The sequence below is a fragment of the Ooceraea biroi genome, chromosome 1 (assembly GCF_003672135.1).
Source record: "Ooceraea biroi isolate clonal line C1 chromosome 1, Obir_v5.4, whole genome shotgun sequence".
NCBI lineage: Eukaryota > Metazoa > Arthropoda > Insecta > Hymenoptera > Formicidae > Ooceraea > Ooceraea biroi.
In genome coordinates this window covers 14,344,182-14,368,862 of record NC_039506.1, presented here as the reverse complement: position 1 = coordinate 14,368,862, position 24,681 = coordinate 14,344,182, and the positions used below count along the sequence as shown (strand labels likewise).

The window sequence follows — 24,681 nt, the reverse complement described above, 5'->3', positions numbered from 1 at the left end:
AACTTACTACGTCATGTCTCAATTATGAATTCTTGAAGTTAACTGATTCAGCAAAAACTTTATGGAAGGCAATTATTAGTCTTAACTTCTCAATTTTCAGCGTTGAATTTCTTGGCGATTAGACGTTTAATGAAATTTGCGTTAAACTTAAATGCACTTGAAATTAACTCGAGAACAAGGAGTATCGTTACATATTGACGCGCTCAAATTTAACGAAACTCTGATATCGTTTTATCGAATAGAACTATCAACGTTTAAATAATCGATATTATTTTTTAGTTTGGTCTGGAGAATGCTTCAATGAACGCGAAATATTCTATACATTTGTCTATAATGAATTTGCATTCTTCACATATTCGGTAATTCTCTACATTTCATTGTATCGACATCCATCAATTAGTGTATAAACGCACAAATATTTATTCAAATATTACAGTTTAACAATTGTTAAATTAAATTAATTAATATTTCCTCGCGAGAATATCTCGCTACTGTGCAGCGTAGCCGGTGTGATAATTTTGATAGATTTTAACGAAATCGAACGAAATCATATTCGCATTTTTAATTATTTTTCGAGCGAACCGATGCATGAAATTAATTTCATTTATTAAACAGGAATGTTGCCTTCCTAGGGGAAAAAATTAACGAACTGGCAGCGAACGGATCGATCTATCCCCGAGAAGTGTCTCGAAACTTTTCATGTTCCGCAAGTTTCGCGCCACGAAATGTATCGCACGAAAACACGCAAATCCACATCGAATCTCCACGAGAAAATTCCTCATCATTAATCATCATAACTTATATCCTTGGCAGAAGCCATAATAAATAACGTACGCATACGAGCTTCGATAAATTAACGGTAGTTATCATGGTATCACGAAATCCAGTTGACCTTCCAAATTGCGATCGCGCCTGGCGCTTCTTCACTCAACACTTATTCATCGCAAAGGGAGGAATGTCGTGGAAACAGTTAGTCCCCGGGAGTTGTTCGCAATATAGAGAAATGGAATTCGAGCGGAGGCGCTTATCGAGACGGAAAATAACTACGCATGACTTGACGAGCAGCGGAGTAAACCGCGATATTCGCGAGCAGTTCCACGCGCACGTACATATGTATCTGTCGCGCGTCTCGCGTAGCGCACACGGCATAATTTCCCGATCGCTCGGCGGATTGTTTCATGCGGAAATAGTGCACATATGGCTGCACCAATCGCCAGAACGCAAATATCCGTCCATCAATGTCTCCTGCACGCCCAGGCGGAAATGTAAAGCTCGCCTGAGGAATCAAAATCCGTCGACGATCCGCAGAGACCGCTCAAGCGGATCGCGAGCGAGTAATAAATTGATTGAAACGTTCACGCACGCACTTGGTCAGCGATAATGCGCGGACGGAGTGTTCCTCTTTATCTCTCCCTTGACGGGTATCTCCTCTTTCCCCTCAACGCACGAAGCATGGATCACGAGTAATTATCTATCCCTACGGCGTCGTGACGCGTATTCCTCGTGTAATTAAGCGGCTCTTTACGGATCCGGGCGACGTTTCGCACTGCGTACACGCGCGCGTTTTCGCCGTTGCCAGCGTCCGACGTTACGTATCCACGTTTATCTACCATAAAGGATCGCGGTGTTTTTCCACGTAATCGCCTACGGAAACATCGCTATCCGCTCTCGAGCTCGGAGGAGCGGTGCGCGTACCAAAACTCAATGCCGCCTAATTGCTCGCTCGCGCCCGCATTCGCCCGGCTTGATTGCTCCATCGGGGGGTGGCAGATATCTTCGAGATGTCGGGGTTCGCCGAAGTGCCGAAACTCCCCTCTTTCCCTCGTGTCCCCGAGTTCAATGTGGAAAATTTAGGCAGTTAGAAACGAACTAACGTGTAACGTACGTAACCACTAAACGATCGTCGCGAGACCGTTCGCGCTCGCTCCCTCGTTCGCTCGCTTGATCGCTCCCAGTTGATTGCGCGAGTTCGCGGGTGGAAATTTTGCGGTCGCGAAAAGGGCAATTGGACGAGCGGGCGAGCGAGTGAGCGAGAACCAACCGACAATGCAATCGTGCGCGCGATACCGTGCAACCCTGCGAATCCTTGTTTCGTTGTTTTCGGGGGTGGAATTGACTGCGAGTCCGAACGTACGCAAATCTACATTCGCTGCGTATGTTAACGTTAACGTCTCTTTACGTTACCTTCGCGCGAACGACGCTACCATTGCTTGAGATGGAATTTTTTAATTAAACATTTCTGAACAAATTGCTCTGTATCACTTTCTCGCACGTTTTTGCGCTTCGGCCGCTCTCGTCAGTGATAAAGAGCCGACAAGGCGGGCGCCGAGCGGGTGTTTAATTGGCGAGTCACTTCTTGGATATCTCTTTGACATTTAAATACTGGTATGGCGCTGATACCGGGATAACTCGATCCCGTGACTTTATCCGCCCGTTTCAGTTCACGCCGACAGCAGCGGAACAAGAGCGCGTTGTGCACGATGCACGGAGTTAGATCGCTTGCTTAATAAGAGCGTCCAACTCGGTTTCAAGCCTCCACAAAGTGCAATTTTCTTGCCGACCGTGGCCTCCAATCTCGTGCAAATACGTGTTCCTCGTATGTCCATGTACATAAGATAAACGAGAAATAATTAAACGGTCTGCGGCGCATTCCCGGCACATTTAGAATCACAGAGGGAACAGTCAGCGCGTTGCGGAAGCGAATCGTGCGAACGGTGGTATCGATCCCTCGACGATCTTCACGAGACGATAAAATTAACTAGGATCATTCCCCCTCCCGCGGCTGGAGACGCGATTAAGTGGCAATTAATTTTAACGCGACGCCCGCATCTATTTGCGCAATTATTTTACGTAATGGGCGCGTTTCGTTCTTTATGCGCGGTAATAGCGCTTCCGAGTGGAGGCGCGGGAGCAATTAAATCCGGTTAACAAACTAACAATTAAACATGCCTGGGCCGGCATTCGCGCGCGTACACACGCGGCACTGAACGCCCCGCTTTTCGGCCACCGTTTGTTACCCCCGGTGTGTATAATGAGATCTGGTGCGCGATGCTTTACACACGTCCTCGATCTGGAATATAAATTCGTTTCCCAGATGTTTCTCCTGCGTCGGGACATGGTTATACTCGCGGAATGCGTGGCGAAATATTGATTCGCACGTGCTCTCGTGCTTGTAACGCGTGCCCGTCATGCATTTGATTCCTCAACTATAAATGGGAAAGAAACTAAATTTTATACTTCTTCACGTAAGTCGATCGGGTTCGAAATTTACGAAGCACGTTCGAATGAATCATTAAAAATCCGCCTGTCGAGAGGGCAGAGGGTTGTCCTTTCTAATAGAGCCCATGCACGCGGGAAAAACACTTCCTCCTACGCATCCAACCGTCTGGTACCAATTACGTAACTCATATGGATCGTCGAAGACGCATCCACGATTGCCTCTCGCCGAGGCCGAGGCGAGAGCGCGTCACGGCCGAGATCCAACAGATGCGCTCCGGCATCAAAGCGCACTTCGTCCATCCGCTCCGTCGTCTGGCGTGCAGCACACTCGGCCGTGGAATAATTCAAATCCCATTTTTAAAAAAATGCGACAGTCGGACGGATGGGAAGTGACGCGATGAGAGCCGGCGACGCCGCCAGTAGAAACGGCTGACATGGCGAGCCGCTTCTAGCTGGCTGGCAAGCACAGCTAACAAATCCGTAGAACCTTGTCGCGCGATCTTTGTAGGATATTTCGAGCAATGTACACATGCTCGTACAATGCGCACGTTCCGATTCGTAATGTAAATCCACTCGGAACTGGCACGTGCTTTACACGCTTTGGTAACTCGAGTGCGTTGTCCGATGAAAAGTAGACAAACTAGTATTTGATACGCGTTTGCACGGCGCGGCGCATGTGGAACTACGGAATTCTAGAGAACATATCGCACGTTTATTGCCTGGCAACGAGAGTTTCGAAGCGGACGTCGCGCGTGTTCGCGCGAGTTGCTGGTGCGACCGATCGTGAGACATCAGCCGAATGCGCGATGACGGATACGACTTTTCGGGCTTACGTGTCTATCGGGGGTTGGGCCAAAAAGGTGTCGGATTAAAAGAAAGAAACGACGGCAGCGGCGACAACGGCAGCTGCGACGAATCGATCGCGAGGGAGAAAGGGAGATCGTGTCGGACACTCGATCGCCTTGGGAATAATTCATACGTCCCTTGCGAAATTTTTGAAGGAAACGTTACGTGAGCACCCTCTAGTCCCCGTCCTCGGGTCGCCTCACCCTCGTCACCGACGAGTAATTGATTTTCCGTACTGCCTTAACACCGCGATTCTCAGCGCAAACTTTTTGCACTTCGCCACGGCATCGATCCGGACACGCTTCGCGAGTCAGTTTCCCGCTTAAAGCAGCAGCAATATTCGTTCGACTCTGTCTAAGAGGAAGCGGCGGCACAAGGGAGGGAAGCGTTTATTGCTGTGCTAAAGCAAACCTTTTAAGACCGGGCGCTAAGGAAGTATGTAGATTAGAAGTTACACGTTAAAAGAGCACAGGAAGCTTGAATATTGGAAATTTAAAGCGCCGCAATATGTTTTGCTTTCCGGAGCAGTCGCGAACACTGACGCAGGCTTTCTCAGTACATATTGACATTTGCAACATTGTGATTATCATGAAATTTACATTTAACTTTATAATAATGACTTGGAGATTTTTATTTTTATGATTTCAATTGGTCGTTTCGTTATTCAGTGTTAAAGAAAAGGGATATATAAGCCAGTACAGCAATATTCGCTTTCCGCTTCACGTCTGCGAGTGTCACAGAGAGAAAAGATATTAATTCACACTCGTGTAGTGGATGGGTGATTAAAGGGCCTAACTTTGAAAGTGCCGAGTAGCAAGTGCAGAAAGAGCGAGAAAGAGAGAGAGAGAGAGAGAGGAGAGAGAGAACCGGAGTGACTGGCAGGAAAGGGAAAAGGACGAACGATCTAGAACAGTGAAAAGCCGAGCCGAGATAGTGAGGGGGAAAAATAATTAAAAGGTAAAAAGGAAAAAAAGGGTGAGACCGAAAGGGTAGAGGCATGACGACCTTGCGTGAACCTCGGCACTCTAGGCGGATAGACTTGCGGATATCCCCGTGAGTGGAAGCCGCGCGGATTCGTCCGAGGGTTGACGTGGCGCGGATGATAAAGTATGCAAATACTCGCGCGACAGAGAAGGCGGGCGGGTTCGCGCGGAAAAGAGACGAAGAGAAAGAACGGATGAAGAGAGAGAAAGAGAGAGAAAGGAAAAGAGAAAGAGAGCAACATGCTAGGCGCGAGATTACGGATATGACAACGGCACGCGGCACGAAGGCAAGAGACGGGAGCCCGGGAAATAGCGAGTGGTGTAAATCCAATTTGCGCGACATCGGTGGTAGGGGGCAAAGGTTACAGCGTCTCATTCATTAGCCCTTATTAGGCTACATTATGCAAAAATGAGTCAACTCGCGCAGCCAGCCGGAAATTAGGAGCATAACCCTTTCGCGCCCGACTCTGACGAGAGCAATCCTCCTCCTCTTCCTCATCACCCTCCGCCCGTCATTCGTCGCAGAAATGCTCGTGCGCGAATATGGGATGGTGAGCCGATGGGATTATTGTTCCCCGAAGTGTGCTCGACGCGGGACGTCGTCGGAATTTTTCGCAGCTCACCGCGACGACCTCCATATCGAATTCTTAGGGATCTACTAAAACGCAGAGCCTACTTATCGCTCATTCTGAAGGGTATATTGTCAAGTTTATATTCATAAGTCAAATGTTTTATGGTATTCCTTAGAGAAATGGTCGAGTATAACATGATTTTAGGCAATTTACATTAATGGATTGAACCCTTCGTAATAGTGATGAGTATAAAATTGGCATAAAAGATAGGATATTGCGCTAGATTCCCTAAAATCAGAGAGCGCGGAGTGATATCAAGCTATCAATCGCTTTGATGTCTCTCCGTCGTCATGAATAAATATCACATCATCTACGTATCAGAATCATTTAGTACTGGGATAAAAAAATATTGGAGAACGCTTGTGAGATCCCCAATGTTCCTCAGGAAAATATCGAAAGCTATTGATATCGACTGTCCGTTTCTATCAACAGATGCATTTCTATATGCCCGAGCGATATGTAAATGCACATACTTGCACTTCGAATGCAAATGACGCGATAATTGTCGCGACTTTTATTCGCAAAGTACGAATTACAAGTGCATGCAGCTTGTTGGAACAAAGTCGTTTGTTCGAGGACATGTCGAAACGCATAAATTCTGCTGCATATAAATTTCAGACCATTTGTCCGGAACTCCCTGAAAAGGTTTGCGCGCGGAAACGAGTTTGATTGCGGTCACGCGTATGCATCGGAGGAATTGGTCCAAATAATCAATTGAATAACTCGATATTATCAGTCACATGGAATCGCTCGACATGATTTCGTTCAAAGCGAGCCGCTCGTTCTCGCATGCAGGGAAATGCAAATGTGTCCCCGTCTCGCATGGGACGACCGCGAGGCCGACGCGGCTATCGATGCGACCCTTCGAGGCACTTGAACTTCCGCCGAAGAACGGATTTGCATGTCTCTGGGGGAGATGCGTTATAATTATAATCTCGCAAAAAGTACGTAAAAGTACGTACACGTACTCGTTCCTTAGCCGATTAATCGCTGCGGTGCGAACGCTCGCGAGCGTGCTTAATTAGTGCAGCGGATCGCGCACTTTCATCTTCCCGGCGCAGCTCGTAATAACGCGACTCGCAAAGAGCATGCATAAATACTCGGGTGTACATCTCCGGGTATCGGAGCGGCATCCCTTTTATTGTCTCATGAAAAATTCGCGCCGGCGTGACGCAACGAGCGTGTTCTATCCCTGCAATCTCTGGCGCCCGGGTGCTGTTTAATGTCGACGAGAAACAAAGAATATATCATCTATCAGTCGTAACTGACTTGTATCTCCGCAAAAGTCAATTGTTGTGTTTTACAAAACGCATTAACCGCGGGGCGCCGATCGATGTCCGCTCGTTACAGCTTGCCCGATGACATCGCATTCGCATGCAAACGCGTTGCGTATTTTTTTTCTGTTTTTTTTTCTTCTCTTTTTTGTTGATTTGTTTTTTTGCCGCGAGGAAATATTGCAAAAAGACACTCGATATTTCGCGCGGATGGGGACGTTGAACGCGTTACGCGACCAACGACGTGCACGTTGGAAAATCCTGCGCGAATGCGAGTCCTATTACCGGGGAAACCGAGAGAAATGAACGATCCCGTGATTTCGCATTTCAAAAATTACGCTGTTATGAACAATTTTTAATTGCAAATAATACGCTCATTGAAAAATGTATACGAGTTTTGCCGCGATTATGAATTTAATTCATATTATTCAGGAAGAGAGTAATTATGTTATCATGAATTTTTCAAATTTGAAATTAGTGCGATATTTCTCAAAAATTAAAATCCCCAAAAGTACTTTTAGCTTGCGGCGTAATTGAATAAAAATTCGTTACACCATATGAAATTATTTGCAATTTAAGATAAATGCACATGCATAATTTATTTATTTAAAAAAGTTCGTTGAAATCTTATATTACATCCTATTGCATCTAAAGGAAAAGAGAGTCATTTCTCAGTTGATATACAGGGTGTTTCCTAAGTAAGTAGACAAACTTAAGGAGGATATTCCTTGGCTTATTTTAAGAAGAAAAGGTCATATAAACATATGTCCTAAACTGCTTTGTTTTCCAAAAAAAGTACATCACTGTTTTCGTTCACTTTTCGAATAGCGTGCTTTTGCAGTACGAGTCAACAAATTTCAACAGATCTCAGAAATCGCATAATAGATGGATGTGAAAGAATACGTAACACTCCAGGTATTTTTGAGCGTGTACGTTAATCAATGGAAAGGAGAGTTGAGGCGTGTATCATGGCTGCAGGTGGACATTTTCAGCAGTTACTGTGATGTTATTATTTTTCTTTTTAGTTACTATTTTCTTTTTCGTTATAATTTTTCTTTTTGGTTATTACTGTTTTTCATTTGTTTCATTTGCAATAACACAAACTGTTCTATAATAAACGAAAAGTGAACGAAAATAGTGATGTACTTTTTTTTGGAAAACAAAGCAGTTTAGGACATATGTTTATATGACCTTTTCTTCTTAAAATAAGCCAAGGAATATCCTCCTTAAGTTTGTCTACTTACTTAGGAAACACCCTGTATAATTAGAAATGAAAGATAAAGACATAATGCTAACACGAGTAAGATTTACCACATAAATTAAAATATCTACATTTTTTAAATAAAAATCAAGGAATTTTTGAATAATCAGCAAAGGGAGCGCTACTAGAGTAAATTCATTTTCGCAAAACTGACGTCGCAATGGACTTTCTCGCTTCTCTCTCTCTTTCGAATTTAAACGCCAGGGTTGCACACGGAAGGAAGGAGCCATTTCGGTTATTTCGCGACGTCGTGCAAAGATCAGCCCAGTCTCGTCCAAGTTCCCACCCTCTCCTCCGCTAAGACTTCATTACGGGCTCTTTTTCCACCCTCCCGCGTTCCCTTTGCCAACGTCACTTTTTGCCACCTCGGCTCGTTTACACCCTGGCAGCCAATGACCTGCGGAAAAGTAATTAAAGTGAGCGCACCCTGCCGTGTACGCCGCCAGAAAAGAAACGTGGCCAGCGTGCCCGTAAGTGCTCTTCTTTCACCCCTTGCGATACCAAGTTTCCATCTCCATTCGGACGCCGCTGAAATTTGCGTCGAAATTCGGCTGGTTCCCGAAGCAACGAGCTTCGCTCCCCTCGAATCCGTATCCGCGGACGAAGTATCGTTACCACTGGCCACTTTCATTCACCCTGCAATCTCTGCTGAGAGATTCCGCCCGGTCGCTACGCGCAGCCGTTGCGCGCGCGGAAACGACGTCGTTCAACGCCGGAGTAACGATAGTAGTAACGCGCATGCTGTCAGAGAGGGGTTCTCGTCGGGCGGAAGTTCATTTAATTAACGGACAGCCGCATCTTGCTTGGAAGGGCCAGAAAATGGGCTGATTATTGCGCGGATCATTCCCGCGCCCTGTGGCGGACGGACGAACGCGAATGTTGGTTCCCGTCGAGCATCTTTGTTTTCACCAAGCGTTTCCGGTAACGTCCGAGCAAACTTTGGTCGAATAACCGGAAGGGAACACCGACGCCCCAGCGCGAATGATCATGAGAGAGCGGGATTCTGGGTGAAAATGGGGAACTACTGTATCTAAGCTGGAGGATTGTATCCGCGAACGAGACTTCTCGTGATGAACGTATCTCATCGACGTTATTTTTCTTCTTTCTTTGATCGTGCGGCTTGATCGAGAATGAACAAAGGGACAACGGATCCTATTTGGAAATGCGCGATGGATTATGTACACCGATATGAGTCCGATATCGATAAGATGAATGCTGATTCGAAGGGAATAAGAGGACGGTAATTCGTTTCACCTCGTAACAGGATCTCGCTGGAGTCTGAGGATTATTTCCACGCACCCTTGGCGAACAAGCCACGTTATGTACATCTAATACATATATGTAATACATTTCGATGGTTAGGAACCGCAATGGTATAACCGCATCACTTTTCGATTTACTGACCGCGCGCGTGCGCGCGCGGTAGATTGCGTAATCATATAAAATATTGTCGAATAAAACTTTTACGATGCTAGTCAGGATCTATCAAGAGTTGCTTCTCATTTATTCGCTCTCCTTTAATCGATTATCTTTACAATCGAATTATCAAGATGTTCGGCAACGAGAAATTGCAACGTTCGTGTTCGAAATATTAGTAAAACAAAAGGTCTGTTTTTTATTGCTGCACTGCCGACCTGGTGCAATAAGTTGGAGTGAGAAAAAATATATTTGTCTCACTTCACCACGTATTGCACCAGTTCAGTAGTGCAGTAATAAAAAACAGACCTAAAGTTGCAAAATTGATCGGCACTTCTTTCGTCTGCGATGTGGCGCGGCGGATTTTTGATCGCTCCAGATGACGCTCCATTTTGTTCGGGAAGAGCCGCGGCCCCCTTTTATTAGTATGGTCTTTCGGACGAGGGCACGGACGGGTGTTGCGATGAGCCCAATCGGGAATGATTTAACGGCGAGTGTAAAAACATACGGTTTACATAAGTACGTCGTTGTCATTCGCGCCGGGGTGGAGGCGCGGAATCTTTTTAGATCTCTCTCCGGGGCTGTGCTCCCGGTTACAAGTGGGCTCTCGTTAAGGTTTCTTGTTAACGCTGAACGAGATGGAAATCTCGGGACACGGGCGCGTATGTGTAAGGGTAATCTTTGTTGAAGCAAGCTAAACTGCGGCATGTAATTTGTATACCGAGCGCTTAGCCCGGTCGCGATATAAATTTAACAAACAGCCGCCTGTTCGTAACAAATTTTGCGTTTCGTCCTATCCCGAGTGCGCGCTTTTATTTTTATACCGCGTGTTTTACTGGGAATTACACGCCTGCCCGTCCCGCGATGCGTCGCTGTCCTCTTTCCCGCCGCGGAATTACGTTTATCTCATCAACGGCGTAATTAACATCGCGTTAAAGTAACGTTAAAAATGCATTTTGACAAAAATCTTGGTGGCGCAGGAGTCAAAAGACTGAAAGTTGCTCGACAATCTGTAGTAGCTAATAAATTAGCAAAATATGCACCTACAACTTTAACACGATTAATTAATGCTACTCTACATAGTTTCGATATATTTTTATTTTCGATACTCGACATATTCATGACAATTCTTACTCTTGCAACAAGAAAAAGACCAAGTAAAAATCCAAGGATCGAAACTCCAAAAATATCTTTTTCCCCGCGTGGGACCTTTTGTCTCCATGCCTGTGACATATGACACGTACCCCTAAGGGTCTCTTTCGGAATCACGTCTGCTTACGCCTAAAGCCCTCGTAAATGAAGGGTTAAACCCATGAGCTATGGATGACATAAGAGCTGCATATGTTAAATGTCAATGCAGCTATGTACTTACGGCTTTTCCCGACGTGACGCACATGCATCTTTTTCCGACTTTTACGCGGCGGTGAATCATGCGTTTTTCATGCCACGAAAAACGTAGCGGGCGAATTTCCTCCGTGCTATTTAAAGTATGAAAAGTGCACGCTTTGAACGCATGTTACGTAGAAAAATCTCGATGCGCGTACATGTATTTGGCGCGCGTGTTTCCTCTATATCGACAAAGTGACTAAACCGATTAAAAAATGGGTATGCATATTTGAAGTGATGGAAAAGAGGAGCCGATAATCCAAAAATCCTAAAATCCTTTTAGAGTCTTCCTAAATTAATTCTTGAATACTCGAATTGGCGATATCTAGATTTGGCATGCACTTGAAATGTTGCATGACTTTTTTGAGAGCCTCTGGGTTTATTGAAACATAGATTAATAAAATAAATTGCTCATAGTTACTAAAATTTTATGAATCGTATGAATTCTATGAAATGTGCAATATAACATTTTATACTCCTTTAAATATTATTTATAATGTGAAATATTTTAAATCTTCCAAAAAGACATGGTTTTAGAATCCAGTTTCGTTTTCTCGTTTATTGCATTATACGTTTTTATCCACGCGGATCTGTCCGTAGTTGCGCTAAAGTGTAAATAACTGCTCGTTTTATAAGTTCAACTGCTAAAGTTCGCGTACGCAATAATGTCGTAAAAAATGATCAGCGTTTTCACAAGTATACCAAGTTGGAAGGATCGCATCCGACCGTAAACTCGCAATAAAAAGCGGCGCCGCAACGCGCTTGGAGCGCGTTGAAGCGATTTAAAAAGTTATTGGGTAAGCTGCCAAAAACTCTACTTTCGCGATCCCCGCACAACGTATATTCCCTCATTTTCTTTTTTTTACGTCCTCAGACTTCGTAAACTTTGCACTTGGTGACGTTATGTCACTATAAACGTAGACAAATTTCTGTAAAAGTACCGTGAGTGGCCGAAATATCCGACGCGTAGGATTCCCAACAAACGATTCCTCGAATTTTTTTATACACGTATATCGCTATTTTATTTCTCATGCAGCTCGCTGGGTTGCGGTCACGCAGATTTAAACATCGATCGTCCTCTGCATTGTGCCATCTGACAGTCCGTAATGTCTATAACGACTGGCTGCAAATGTTATCTTCACGCGGACAATTCTCGACATTTTTCACCGTGACGTTACACGTCTCGCACAATGGACACTGAAATACGCGACGCCGTTAATTACACCAGGGCCGGGAAGAAGTGTCTCGCCGTGTCGTAAATTTATATACGTTCAGCGATTATTCAGGCGCCGAGGGGCAATAGACGCACGATCGTCGGGTGCACATTTGTCTACACTTAAGATTACTACAAATCAGTTCCCGACCTCGTCAATGGCCGTCTAAAAATATCGCGGCCGTCCCTTCGCCGTGGCAAAGTGCTCGCATACGTCGCCTTTATACGCGTCCGGCATAAATACGTCGACGGGATTTGTGAGAGCGCGAGCGTTTTTAGACAGTCCTGAGAGCGTTTCACGTTGGGGGAGGGGGGTCGGTGGCTCTTCCTCGTTTCCCCTTATGCTAGGAATTCGGGGTTGAAATAATTGACACGGCCCGAGCGCTGAGAAAACACCGAAACGCCGCGACCACACAGACGCGCGTTCCTCCTTCGCCTCCGTTTTCCTCTTTTACGACTTTACACTCGCGTACAAATCAATTTGCGTTCTCGTTAACATAACTGCTGAGCCAACAGCTTCGCAGCTGCCGTAAATTCTACCGACGACCATTAAGACGGGCGAAGAATTAAAAGCGAAATCGATGTAGTGTCTGGTGTTGGTACGTACATATACAACTACGTGCTTTGCAGCGCAACCGTCCCGTGACGAACGACCACGTTCCTCCTCTCTTTTATGTTGCCGGCGTTATTGAGAACAACTAAAAGTAATACTGATTAAAATACCAAATGCTGTTCGATTTATCTGTATTTTATAATGGCAGAAAAATGTATATTAGATTTTCAGTTTGTATAAATATTATATCCTCTTGCTGCTCATTTACAAGTATCGTAACAATACACGAATATCCCACCGCTCGAATGTGAAACCCTCTATTGTAATCGAGAACTCGGGACAATGTGCCAAGTCACATAAGCCCATTAATGATTTATGATCTCTTTTGGCTCTCCTCTCTCGCGAGTTATTAATGACACCTTTTCTCCGTTCTCTTTGTGGCTTTAGAATGTATTCCTCGTCGCGACATCCGGCAGAAAAAATTGCGGGTGTTTCCGGTTAAGGGCCGAAAGGGCGAGCCGCGTTAATTTCGAGCTCGGGCAAAGAACCAGCTCGACTCGACGACGGCGACGACGTATCAAGTCGTCGAGACTTGCGCGTCGCACGAGGCGACAAGGAGCCAATTATCCCGGCAATTTCATTGCCGAAGCCACGTATTCCGTGCACGTCACGAGGCCGAGATGCTCGGCGCCGCGAGCCGCGCGCAATTACGCTTCCAGCGCGACGCGTTTTTGCCGGAAGGGTCTCTCCGCGCGATCTCCAAGATGGCCACGCCATGGGATTACCTCCGGGATATCAGCACGGGGGTTAACTAGAGCGGAGCTTTTTAGGCCGTTCGACGGCGCGACGGAAATCGAGAGCGACAAATCAAGCGCTAATTGCGTCCGCGCCGAACACCCTCGCAAGTACGACGATTACCGACTTATCGCCTCGCGATAGGAGGAAGGGAGGAGCACCCTTTCAGGGTTCGATCGACGGCGTCGGGAGGCGAGGACTAATATACTCCGGCTCCGGAGTAACGCCAGAATTATTTCAGAGGGTTGCAAGACGGTACGTGCCTTCCGGCGCGCGCCACGAGCGCGTTCGAAATTTCGATCGCTCATTAGCGAGGACCCGTTTCGTCGTCGAAGCCGCCGTCTCATACCCCGTGCTAATTACGCTTTCATAGGTCGACCCTGGAAAGCGTCTGGCAATGTCCGATAGATACCGCCGATTACCTCCTGGCCCGAATTCTCTCGTCAAATGCGTCGCTACGGTTCGATATAATTGCTATCGAATATAATGCGTTATTACGTACTGTTCATGTCAGCTGCATGTCGGATTTAGCGGTGGTATTCATATCTTAATATTCTAAACATCGAGAGTATGTATCACGTCAATTTCGAAATTTTTATTCGCGAGTGGAGGAGAAGTACCAAGCAGGGGGTAGAAGAAGAATAGTATTCTTTATTCAGCTGTATGATTGCTGTGTATTTGCGAAAGTATTGAATTAAAGTTTGCTTTGCTTTATTCGCAAGAAATATTATTTTTATATTTGATACTTGTACATGAAATATTCTTTACACGGAAATGGGTACTTATATACATATGTATCAATCAAAGCATCCATATATAGGATAATACGGACACTTTTGATGAAACTCGAGTATCTTCGCGAGTATAGTACACGTAAGAGATCGAGTTACAAGATACTCATATGATACCAATCAAAGAGTAAATGATTCCGTGCACGCACACTTGCTATCGAGTCTGTCTAAACGCACGTCTTGACGGCAATCCCGATAACACCCCTACACGGAACCATCCATCATGCATTACCTCGTGGTTCCTGAGCGTTGACTCTGGTTTATGCCACAGCCAGAGCATGGATCGAGCGATCATCTGGAAGGGAGAGGCATCTGGTATAACGTACCGATCGCTTACGGTATCGATAGGGTTCAGTGGGATGTTAACGTTAACATCGCAGCGAAATAATATGGCCGGGCAACCATGCAAGATAACGCCGAAAACAATTTCGTCGAATCCCTAAAAGTGGCGGCCGGGTGAGGATTAATAGCGCTTTTTACTCGATCCTGTAATTACCCGAAAAAGGATATTGATACATACAGTATCACACGATATCGTGAATGCACGTAAACGCTATCGTGGTCAGCGATGCATCAGACTTTTGCTTCATTGCACGCTTATATTGTATTTATGTAAAATAAAATGAGTGAGCGCTCGGTATGTTTCTACCATATTTTGCGTTAAACATTTAAATTTTAATTCTGGACACGATTAGATCCGTAACGCATTACGAGTGGAATATTCTGCCAATTGAAATCGGATTTAATCGCGCTTTGCCGCGATGCGTATCTCAATCGGTCCGATTGAGGATTCTATAAAATTCATGCTCAGCAACGGCGTATTTAAAAGGATGAGTGGGCGGAGAGGCGAAGGGACAGGAACGAAGGAAGGAAAGCGATTTTGCAGCCGTAGTTACTAGATAAAAATCGATCTCGCCTACCAACCGCGGGCTACCGACGTTGCTCTATTGATGTTGGGTACACGCGCCTGGCTGAACGACAAACATGTTAACCACACAATTGTACATGGTGGCTTCCTCTCTACCTCGTTTCCCACCGATCCGTTCGCTCGTCTCAGATTTCGTTATCTGATATTTTATTGTTCCTTTGTAACGGATGCACCGCAGGGGTCACGAAGGTTGAACGCCCTCCACTACGTTCTCCCACGATTCCGATCGCGTACCGCGATGCTGACGGTACAGTATCAATACTCGCACTTCGTTATTCCGATGCTGTCAATAGCAATATTTTTTCTACGACGACGATTCAAATTGCTGATATCTCGCGAGCTAAATGCGAAGAAGAATGGATGTCGAGATTCGTCTCTATCATTTTTCTATCTCACCCACTCACAATTAGGCATGGATACACGTTTTCTTTCCGACAGTGAGTGTTTACTGATACGCGAGCGGTTATATAATTATTTAGCGTATATAATTATACACGGTAACGCGCGGTGGAATTAGCGCGCCGCGTTGGCGCCGCGCTTTTTGAGCAGGATCTCGTTAATGCGGCGAAATTATTTGCCCCGAATCTCCGGATACGCGCGATTTCCACGATTCGCTGTGTTTGAACGCGAATTTATATCCCGTCACGAGGCTGTGCGATATCGACGACGACGAAGCGCGTAATTAAATTATTATTATTGGCATGCTGTTGCGGAACCGCGCGCACCAACACAAATCGTTGCGACCGAGAGTGGCGCCGAAGCTGCACCAGCGTGGTGTTACAGTTCGTTACGCGTCGCTGTTCATCATCGTTTGTGCATTTTATTGTTTCCTTTCTTTTTTCACTGTCATCCAACGCGAATAAGTAGGTATTGGGTTGTAACATATATCACAATAAAATTACCTTTTTAAAAAAAGGTACAAAAAAGCGCCAAGCATATGCGCCCGAAGAACGCGTTCAAAGATGACCTCTATAAAACTAATGATATCAACAAATTTCGCCAATTATAAAAATGATTATTTATGCAAACCAAAAAATCTATTACATTTATTCTATTTATTACATCTATTATATTTTTATACAACTAAATATTTTAATACATATAAATATTTCAATACAAATAAGTGTTTTTTCAAAATACTTGGCGCTGCTAAACCGATTCAATAATTGTCTTAGTATTTAAATAATCTAAAGATTACAATAATTTCTTTACACTCTAAATTACATAACACCTCGCTGAAATACATGTATGTACAAATGTAGTTAAACTTATTCTATGCTTAATTCTAATGTCACACACATACACACACATGCACGCATTCACAAGAGAGAAAGAAAGAGAATGAGGCAATTAACATAATGATTCGGTTTAGCAGCGCCAAGTATTTTAAAAAAACACTTATTTGTATTGAAATATTTATATGTATTAAAATATTTAGTTGTATAAAAATATAATAGATGTAATAAATAGAATAAATGTAATAGATTTTTTGGTTTGCATAAATAATCATTTTTATAATTGGCGAAATTTGTTGATATCATTAGTTTTATAGAGGTCATCTTTGAACGCGTTCTTCGGGCGCGTATGCTTGGCGCTTTTTTGTACCTTTTTTTAAAAAGGTAATTTTATTGTGATTTCACACATTTTGTAGTGTCTTTGTAGGCGCACAGCGACCCGTCTTTGTGGGCGCACAGCAACCCGTCTTTATATTATGGGCGCGCAGTTACCCGACTTTGTAGCAGTGTGGCTAGTGTGCGCGCGTGCGCGCGCGCGCGTGTGTGTGTGTCTCAAATCGTCATATTTCGAATATTCCATAACTTTATAAACGTTTCTTTGATTTTAATCAACTCTTAACTACCGTGCCATATAAAATGTATTAAGAGATGATTAAAATTAAAGAAATATTTAAACAGTTATGCAAAATTCGAAGTGCGACGATATTGATCGATACTGCATTTAGCATTATCGACTCTACATTTACGTGTCATTTCGAGCCATCTAGCGTCGAAATTAGCGAACTTCACATTTTTTCATTCGTCTCTCCGCGAGCCCCTCTTGCCTTCACTTGACAGACAAGGAGAAAACGGAGTATCTTAATCGTAAAATCGTGACATTTCGAACTTTGCATCGCAATATCTCCGCTCGTAGGACACGTAGGAGAAAAATAAAAACACTTTTCTTATGCAATTTGAACCCAAACTATCCATTGAGCCTACTTAGAAGTTGATCGGATCAGCCGTTATTGAGATCTAATAATCTGAGTGTCTGCGAAAGCGTCGCTTCGCGTAAAAGAGTCACGGTGCGGTCTCGCCGCGCGTATACTTGGAGTGAGACACTACCGTGTCTCTTGATTCGTTATTAGAAAGACTAAACAAACGGGACAGATATAATGTTACAACCCATGCGTTCATTTACGTTTCGAAAATTTGTCGAAAATCTGTCACAATTGTCAATGCACGTCGCACGAAGTATCTAGCGAGCAGGTATCACGCAAAGATCTCGCTTCCGGTACACGGTGCGAGAATCAACGTGTTAATTTTCGACACGCGTGCTCGAAATAAATTAGGTCGCCTCGATTTTCGAAGGACTTTATTTCACGGCGATTCCGAATGCGAGATTCGCGCCTCGACGACGGATCCGGCTCGTAGGTCCGTTCGAGCGTGATAAACGATTCAAATTGCAAACGAGCTGAATGTATGCGATATGCGCTGTTCTTCGCTTCTTTCTACGTTTCTTCCTTCCGCACGCGCTATACGTATGGGAAATTCTAATTTATATCACGATTCCTCACTGCAGCGATCCTCGCACAGCCTTAGATTTTACCGACGTAAGGAAACACGGCAGCGATTAAGTATGCGATCGCGAGCCACACAAGTGTACTTTAGTAAATCTCGATTATTGAGTGAACATTTGTTTCCAAGTAACGAGAAAAATATAATGCGAAAAGAAAGTATAGAAAATTAATTTTTCTGCAGAAGGGAAAGAAAAAATATATTTTGACATGCTTCTTATGCAATTACAAAATTATCGAAAATAATATTACTTTACATAAAATCAAGATTTTTAATATAGCTTCTCAATACAATTTTATGACTTTATTTATTTATTTTGTTCTGCTTTCATATGAAAATATTTTTCAATTAAAATGAAAAGTGTATGACCAGTCAATGAGTTATTCTGTCCACAAAAGAGCACTCTTCGCAGTCAAACGTAATGAAGCGCAGCAAGCGCGGAATTACGAGTGTAGAATAAATCTCTTTTTGGAATCGACACGTTACGGGTTATCTATGATCTCACCTAATTATCCCAGAATCAAATATAAACATGCTCGCCCCATACGGTTTACGCATGCATGATCTGCGGGCTGCGATTTTGCGTTGGCATTGCGTCGGGACACACGTGCATGCAGCAATTGGTAGCAACCGGTGAACGCGGTGTGTCGACAAGCCTTTATAGATAATCCAATTAAATCTCAGCTCACGGCGGCTGTCCGGACAGAAATGCGCGCAATTAATTTCCGCGCAACCCCTCGATACATTTGCGCCGGCACATTTATGCCAGAAACGGCACCGACGTCGCGACGTGATCGACGAGCTCATGGACCCTGACAAGCGGGGGTGTCACTTCGTTTTTTCTTTCTCCTCCACGATTCGATTTCCATTTCTTATTCACCAATCGAACTGTACATCCTGCGGTTCCGGCGCGGATGTACGACGCGAGTGTGCGTGTACATGCAGGATCTGGAAGAACCCGGATAACGATTACATGAACAAAAAGCCGGGTGCAGTCGTGAGGGTGGTACTGACCGATCCCGGAAGAGACTCGTAGTGTCTTTCTCTCCCTCGCTCCCCCTCGCTCGCTCTGCCGCTTGATTAATTAAAACCGGAGCCGCGTTCCCGAGGAATCGAATGTTGGCACACGTGGCGGCCGGAATCGAGGACGGCGGAAGAGGGTGCGAAGGTTTCTTCGTGGTGGCGGGACCTGACCGGTTCCCCGAGCGGCGGTAGAGGCTGTGGTGCAATTTGTCGGACGAGAAAAGGGTTTCCCGAATTTCCTCGGGCGAATTTCGCCGGCCGAGGAAAATCCGCTGTATCCGTTTGATCGGGGGAATCTCTGACTGGAGAAATCTCTCTTTCTATCTTTCTCTCTCTCTTTCTCGATTTACTCGTTCTTTTCCCATCTTCTTCGTCTCTTCTCCCACATGCTTCTCCTACTTAAAGCGCGCGCACATCGACGATCAGTTTGTGAATGATGTAGTTGCAAGGAGTGGCGCTTATCAAGCGCGATTCAAGCACACGGAACTCCGATAAGGCGATTTGAATTAATTAAAACGAGGCGGACGAGCGAGCAGAACTGTGCCGGGTAGCAAGGTTGATCACTCAGTCGGTTGTCTACTCTATCTAATCTGTCTTATAACCAAAATAGATCCACTCATTTATTTTTGCAGACGTGAGCTACATAGGTCAGTTCTTATTTTGATTTGCTTAATTAAAATAATTTGATAATGGTGGTTTCCACGTTATCAGAGTTGCAGCTATAATTGGCTCGCTCTTTGTAGGCTATCGCTTATCGCTTCCCGATGTGTACATGGCGTTAACAGCGGGACCAACGTGTCCGGCTGGTATGATTACGGAACTGTGACAATCCCCGCGCGGAGATGGACTTTCGTTGAGGGATGGTAGGGTCTTATCGGCGAAGGCGGTGTCATGTCCGCACCCACGCTTCTGCCTCGATGAAAATCCCCCGCTTTGGGAAAGGTTCTCCGCGTCGAATGGAACGTAATTGAATCGATTATCCTAACAAAGTCTGATTTGTTTCTCCGAACGCGAGAAAATGGAAATATGATCTTCCTGCGGGTCGGAATTAACCAGTAAGATTGCTTGTTGATTGATTATCGGATGTGTAATTGGAAAACTTTATCGGACCCGTGGTAATATCGTGATGTATAATATAAATATTCACACTTGTGTGGAATGTGGAAAAGGATGATATGTACGACTTTTATATAAAACGAGTGGATCTCTGAAATTTATATTTTAGCGGAAAAATTATTTCTGCAATGTGAGAGTAATTTTTAGTATACATCTTTATTGGTTCTTGAATAGAGATTTTAGAAATTCGCATTTGTTGCATATTAAAGAACTTTTATTGACACTTTAAAAATGCGTCGTTACTGACTCCAAAGAATTTCCAAGAATCATGTTCGTGCACGATATCTTTTACGGGAAATGTACCCCTCGGGATAATTAATCTCAAGAGGCAGTAAGACTCACTTCGTCGTCGCTCACTGCGTAATCACAGCGCGAGCGTAGCGAGTAATATCCGACTGATCGAAGAGCAAAGCTGCTTTAGCGTCTTCGTATGCTCGTGTATTATGGATCCCGAAAGCTAAGCTCGAAACGAGCAGAATGAACTTAATAAGAAGGCTTGGCGCGCTCGCGCGCCGTCCTCTACGACGAGAGAAACGTAAATCACCCGCGGGATTTCCGCCGTGTACGCGTGAGCGTACGTCACTGCGATAGTTCGCAAGTCGAGAGAATCGACTGGCTGCCAGCCGCCACGTCGGAGAATACGGTATTCCTGCCGGTGTTTCTACCATGTGTCTCAAAGCCAACCGGTTGGCAGAAATTCGCCCGCAGGCCTCATCTTGCCTGAATAGCGTACTAGGTTGCGTCGCAATACCTCGACAATCTCAAACGGGCATCGTTAAGGGAGTTACGTTGCCTATAGCCGTTTGTCCATAGGATCCATTTGGGACGAGGACGGAATCTTGAGAGTTATCCGTTTACATGAGTTCGCTAAAGATTGCTCCTGCTCCGCTGGAGGAAGTTTCACAATTTTACACGCGATAATCGAACTCTCTCTTTCACTCTTCCTCTCTCTTCCTCTTTATTTTTCTCTCGCTCTTTTGCCAAGGAACCTTCGATTATTCTCGACTTCCTGGCAGCTGCTGCCAGTCGGTGTTCTCGGCACCCATCATGTATAACTTACGACGCGTGGGTTTACAACGTGCGACTGACATAAGCTTATAAACGGAATTTCGGAAGACCTTGCCCATGGGACGGTATCCGCTAAGCGCACTCGCGCGCGCGCGCGCGAAAGAAGTCGGCCTTTAGAGAGAACTCTATTTCTGACGCCCGTGGCTGGCAAAGAGAGAGAGAGCGAGAGAGAGAACTCTGCTGATAAGATTAGGCCAGTTTTCTACCCGCCCGTGGCGTCATACATATTCGATACCGTTCGCAGGAAGCGAGGGACGAGGGAAGAAGGGAAGAAGCACCTGGGAGTTCGCGGATCTCGCCAGCCGCAGGCAATTCCGACGTCGATCTCCGCCATTGCGTTTTATTCCCGTCGCGGATAAAGCTAATTATCCTCGCCCTCGCCCTTTGCGCTCCCGGATGACCGTTGCCGGGTTTTTCGGGGAATATCTATGAGCCTCCACCAACCCCTTGCTTCTCAAACGACCACTCGAGATGCAATGAATTCGCACCCTGGTGAATTTCGGGGGTGGATTATTTTATTCCATCCAGCTCCCGAATTTTTGAGATCGCGAGACTTTTTCATCTTCAGCGTATACGTACGCGCACGAATCTGTATCGTTGCTCATCAGTTTGTTACCGCCGTTTATTGGCTCGTTACACGCTTCCTCGAGGTTAAGGCTTCAAGCAATTCTGCACGTGTATGGTATCGTTATTGCGAAATAAAAAAGGAAAAGTGAAGAAGAGAGAAAGTTACTCGGCAGGATTTCACGTAGCGCAGATTTCTCGGTGTTCCGCGTCGCTGTGATAACGATAAAGGCGAGATGATCGGATAATTGTGTTCGTCCACTGTCGCGTCTCCACTTGCGTTTCGCTGCGCTTTTTCTCTTTAAAGCACACATGATGTGAAAATAAAGAAAGTGAGTAATTCTTCACTTAGCTTAGTTTTGCCGTTTTTTCTCTTTTTCTCTCTTCGGTGTTCGATTGCGGGAAACGATGGAAAACGGGACGTCTTCCTGATGAAATAACTCGGCTCTCTCGTTCTCAGGTCGCGGACGGTTTTTCGCATTGCGTTCCGGGTCATGTGCGAAAATGACAGAGCTGCGAGCGTGAAAATCGATTTCTAAACGGGCGGCAAACACCATCCCGTCACATCGACGACTTTTTCTCTTGTTACCGATTGCACCGTGCCTTTTCGGTAACGTCGCTGTGGCGCGCCCGCTGTCCGTTGTGCAATTTTCTGGAAAATATCCGCGAGCATCCCCCGCCTTGTTTTTCGCGCTGGGGTGCTTTTTGCGTTTCGCTTCTGCCTCGCTTGAGATATATCAAAAGTGCGCGCGACCGTATAGGTACGCGAGGTCCCGGTTGTTCCATTTATTCTTACCGAGCGTGCGACGCTGATACCGTGCTGAAAAGTCAATTTCCAGCGTGTGCCAAGTGCGGCCGAGTTTTCCCAGTCGCTCTCCGCCAAGACAGCTTGATGTGGCAACATTATCTTGCACTTGAGTCCAAAACAAGCTCGTTTATCGTCTCGAGAGTCTTTCAGTTACATCATAAGCACGACGTTATTTCCTCATCAGTTCACGGCATGTCGGTTTATCGAATTCGCATCGATTACGCTGAAATAATTTTGACAAGTAGATTGAAAGCGTTTCATCGAAACGGATTTCAATGCTACGGTCTTGGAGAGAGGAGAGGAGTTCCGCGCAACTCGAGTGATCCGTTCGAGACCGAGCGATTCGAGCGATTGATTAACGATTGATTAAGGTATATAAAATTGTAATAGTAATCTAATAATAACGCAATCATGCAATTATTAACGGAAATCAACGATGCATTTAATAAAGGTTTGCCGGCGGGGTCGCGTGGGGGTTTAACAAATAACGTATTATATATTTACAGTCTCTTCTCCGCGTAGCATCATATAGATTGATTAAACGGTCTGCACGGGCGCCCTGTATTTACGCCACGTGCAATTTATTCGTTGCGCTGGAATAGAGCGAAGCAATTAAATGCTTTCGCCAAATGCAATATGCTAATAGTTCGCGGTTGAAAATGCAAGAGCTCATACCGCACGTGCGGCCGTTTGCTGCCTCATGTATAATCCTTATCCACGCGCATGAGTTTACGAGCGCAGTAAACTTTTTGCGATGCACGCGCGACAGTTTAAAACCGTTGGACGCTGCCATGCTGAGTCGCTGGCACTTTTATAAGATGTCTGCATCCGAGACGTGGTACATTATTCCACAATAGCGCGGCAGAGAAAACTCGACGACTGACGAAGTGACGACGTGGGGAGAAGATGTGCGCGCGAAGAAAGCATGTGAAATTTGTGGAAATTAGTTTATGATTTCAATCGAGATTGTCACTTTTACTGGCCGCTCTTACTTACTTTCCGATTGAAGTCATTGAAATTTTGATAGATCATACCTTCACTGAGAAAAAAATGTAATTGATCTTACGAAATGTTTTGTCACGGGCTGCCAACAAAATATATACTTATTTCAACAAGTTATATATTGAATCAAATATATAATTGTTGGATTATAATTCTCATATGTGTGATTACACATCCATATCCATAATCCAAGAACTACATATTTGTTTTAATATATAACTTGTTGAAATAAGTATATATTTTGTTAGCAGCCCGTGACAAAACATTTCGTAAGATCAATTACATTTTTTTCTCAGTGTTCGCATATACATATATCCAAGATAATTCTTCTGTTTTTAATTTTATAAAACTACAGCTTTCTTATTACGTTGAAAATATTAATTTAATTTTACGATGTTTGATCTTATATTTACAAGAGTACGTTACGTTGCAACCGGAATATTTTATTACTCGGCTTCACCTGACGCGGCCGGATCCGTGGCTGTCAGGTTGCTAATTTATTAAAAACATTGTAGTAACTGGGCGCCAACTAATTTTCCAAAATTAGTAAAATTAACTTGATAGATCTCAGAGGTGGATATTTGGGAGGACCCTTTTTTATGACACCGACTGTTGTAACATCGACAAGATATAATTAAATAAAAAAACCGTTATATTTCAAATACTATAATTCGGATATGTTTACTCACAGAATTTGTTTAAGGCAGAATAGTATAACACCCAAAAAAAATTCTATTCTTTAATAGTTCCATTTTGATTATAGAGGATTTTCCTCTGCTATATGGTCACAAGATGATACCCTGAAATCTAGAGGAATATCCTATAACTATGAGATCCTGAAATTAAGATTACAATCCTCTTAATGCTATAGAGGAATCTCCTCTTCTAGTAAATCTAATAATATTTTTATTTATAGCATTTATGACGATACCTTAATGCCCGATTCCACCAACGTCGCTTAATTTTAACCGTAGTTTACTCACTCTTCGTCTCTTTCTAACTACCTGCCTT

At 44.5% G+C, this 24,681-nt stretch overlaps 1 protein-coding gene across 1 annotated transcript in view; it reads left to right on the top strand.

The window, feature by feature from the left end:
* Positions 1-24,681, top strand: part of LOC105281146 (platelet endothelial cell adhesion molecule) — a 162,269-nt gene that overhangs the window by 19,418 nt on the left and 118,170 nt on the right. The window lies entirely within an intron of this gene.